Here is a 3,836-nt window from a genome sequence, read left to right as displayed (position 1 = left end):
GTGTGGCAATTAACATACTGGGTGAAGCTTAGAGCCTGTGGGTACTGCTTTGCACACACCTGCACGCAGCAGTAGCGTCGGCCGAGGGATTAGTGTACAACCGTCACCACAGACCACAAAATCAGGAGTGTCAGTGAAACACAGAAGGCTGCTCTTCATGTTGCAGTTCCGTTAGCGCGGTTTAGCTTGTCCATCTTGTTGGGAAGGGAGTGGACGTTTTCCATAGCGATGGTATGGAATGGCTCATACCTCTGTTTCCTGCCAGCTCTACAGCCTCGCCTTTTACGTCATATCTCCGTGGGAATCTTTGGCTGCTCACCATAAGGAAGCTGGACACGGTTGTGGGCAAACAGAATAAACAGTGGAGCCTCAACGCAAACGGTCCCCATTAGGCAGATTCAAAAGCTCGTAAAAAAGTATAAAACATAATGCAAACGCAATAAAACTTGTATTCCTAGTAGCCCAACTCCACAAAGGTTTATGGAAAAGAAATATAGCACAAAAGCAAACACAGACAAGTTCAAGAAACACGGAAAAAACACAAAAGAGGCAGAGCTGCTGGAACTCACTGCCACTCCGCGCAGTGCAAAACAAACATATGTTTTTGCCTTGCAGTAAAATAATCTAAAACACAATATGACATCCTCACATGCGACAATATAATGCAGTAAAGAACAAAACCACAGACTTACCAAAATTACAGCAGGGGTTTCTGGCACCGCTGAAAATGGCACTGAAGATAAGAGAAGACCAAAAAGGTCAAAGCTGCAGCAACATTTTTAGACCAGCCTGTGGTTTGTGGCCTTCGTCAGGGCAACGACACCGTTTATCACAAACTAAATGTAGTATAAACCAAAATTCTGCAGCAATGATTTGTATGTACTTTCTGTTCTGCTTTGCACTTTGTGCTTTTCTTTTGTGTCCACACCACTACTGGGACACAAACATATAAAGATACATTCACAGTCACCACTGGCAAACAAATGATGCATGGAAACTTACACATTGTTGTGGTTGGACTTTCAGACTGAGGTGTGAATATAAAGGGGCTTTTCTTCCTGTCTCACTCTGTTTAAATGTTTAGTGTAGACAGGATGTCTATCTCAGGCTGTTAAATGTTTAGTCATTCTCATGAGTTGCTGCAGGTTGCATATGGTCAAGGTTAACTAGATAGAAAGTTGATGACTGTCAGCAGACAGGGTGTTTAATATTATTATTATGACGTGTATAACTGTAGCCTTAGCCATAATATTTTCTTATGTTTAATGTCATGACATGTCACTAGAGGTCGTATTAGAATGTTTTAGCTACACACTACATAATCAACAGACAATCACACACCGATTTTTCTTCTTGTCTTGACTACTGCTCTGGCAAAGCTGTCCCTGGGAGACATCACGGTTTGGTGTCTCTCTCTGTAGAATGGGGTTAGCCCGAGGTGATATAATGTATAGGCCTGTTGTGGTTCAGGGTCTTTCATCTTACATCTGCCTGCGTGCATGTTGGAGGTGCAAGACACTTGAGTGTGTAATGTTAATTTTTACCTGTGTTCATTGAATAAATCAGCACTGTTTTGAAGTTACTTGGACTGCTTTGTGTCTCAGAGTTAGCGTGGTGAAAAGTACCGGGTCCTACAGCCTTTATATGTATTTTTTCAGCATTTTGCTAGACTTGACCCACAGACATTACACATGCAAGAAACCACTTGGCTATCAAGTGGTTATTAACAATATAACAATAGAAGCAGTTAATAAGTGCAGGAGGGTCACAGACACACCTGCCCAGTCATGTTACGTCATGACCATTTCTCTCATCTGTGGTTTGATGGTAGCTGTTGTGAGACGGGGAGGTGCTCATCGTTCACTGGTCCTACCCTGGTTATTTTGGCAAAAGCTCCATTTCGATCTTAAGTTTGTTAGATTAGTGGTTGGTGGCTTGTCTTTAGGAAAAAATGCAGAGGAACAGGCTTGGTTTTCTTACACTGACCGATATAAAAATGCTAAAGGAGATATTGCATAAAGTCGCTGAAGCTAGTGGAACTGAGTGCGAGGACATGACTTTTACTCTGCAAGGGGAGAACAGTGTTTTCAACAACTCCAGCAATGTTGCATGTATATTGCTTCTCATAATCTAGCTAACCACCAATTAATGCATTTAATACAGTTCTTCTTCATCTTTTTGTTGTGAATCTGGCAACTTGGCTAGGAGGACAAAACATTGGGCTCAGCTGATGTTTGTCAGCAAATCCTGTAGCTTCAGAGTTTAAACGAAGGTGGTGAACTACAGTATGTAGCACCGGAGAGGGAAACAAGAGAAGAAATAGAGTAGCTATTATAGTGTGTGCACTCAGTAGTAAGAGCAGATAACCATACTTGGCAACACTACTCTATAGGCAGAGCAATGCCTATGCAGGGGTTGCTCTGCAACCACCTTTGCAGAGGTTCTTGGCCTAGTTATGTGTGTTTATAAACTTGTTTCATTGCCGCAAGTATGCCAGTATTTCTATGACATCAAGTAGCAGATATAAGGAAAAGAAAAGAGCATGTTTTTCCTTGCCATTACTGAATGTAGTGATTTTTTTAGTCATGTAAATTCTGTTAGCAAAGTCTTGTTTGTTTGTTGTTTTTTCATGCATGAATGTAAATAAAATGTTTTTTTTTATACATTAAGGCAAATTGATTTTAAGTGTTAACAGCTTAGCATGTTTTGTAAAATCTAAACACCTAAGAAAATATAAAAAGTTATAAAATTTAGAAATAAGTTTTTTTTTACTGTTGGAAATACTAAACAAAATATTAACTCAGTCTCCATTTCTTATGCCAGGTGCATCCTGCAATGAGTGCAACTATAGTTAATTTCAAAATAAAGCTATTACAGCTAATATAAAACTGATGGCAACTTAAATTCATTAAAGATATGGTATTTGTACTATGTATTATTGTCTCATTGTTATTCAGTATACAAACCATGTACACAAATGTAACATTTATTTTGTACAATTGTTTCACAAGGCATTGATAAATATAGAACAGCCTAAAAACTACCTAGCAGACAACAAAGCCAGAAAAAAAATGTTCCTAATGTCTCCCACTCTTTTGAGTTAAATAGCATGAGAAACCACTTCCAAGTCTAATACAAACATGCTCAGAAATGGAACAAGAATTAATGGATATGACAAGCTCAACAGGCGATCGCCAGTAGAACTACTAAATCATGGGTACCTTTGCATCATGACATCCATACTCTTTATAAAGTATCAGGATATGAAAAGCCATATAGTGACTTCAGATAGATTCAGATAGAAGTATAAAGTCAAAATAACCCATAAAATATCTTGGTTATCCAAATAAAAGAGTACATTACCATTGTCAAATATAAAACCTGATGTCAATTATTAACTGATCACTAAGGCTGCACACCAGTGTAGACTGCTGTGCGGCTGCATCCCTCTGCTGTCGTCGCCTGCCTGCTCTCAGCTTTGCCAGCTTTCTTTCTGAAGAAAGTTGGTGCAGAATAAGACAATGAGTTCTCGTCTCTCTGAGGAAACATAAGGAAGAAGGCAGATGTCAGTTTTTCAATATGTAGAAAGAGAAAATATCCCAGTAACTTTTCCAGCTACATCATTTCTCAGTATTACCTGCTGACTTTGCCGATTATCACTGACTGGTGTGGCATCTGTTTGCAGAGTTGTATTATAAAATAAACACAAAGATTTAATGTAAATATGATAATATGTTAATTTACACAACACAGTAATGTAAATCCCAAAATGTTAGTTTGGTCAAAACCTGTAAATGTGTGAGAAACCTACCTATAGTGCCATTACAACATTTACA

This window comes from Monopterus albus, unplaced genomic scaffold (genome assembly GCF_001952655.1).
Source record: "Monopterus albus unplaced genomic scaffold, M_albus_1.0 scaffold337.1, whole genome shotgun sequence".
Taxonomy (NCBI): Eukaryota; Metazoa; Chordata; class Actinopteri; order Synbranchiformes; family Synbranchidae; genus Monopterus; species Monopterus albus.
Note: the sequence above shows the minus strand (reverse complement) of the source record.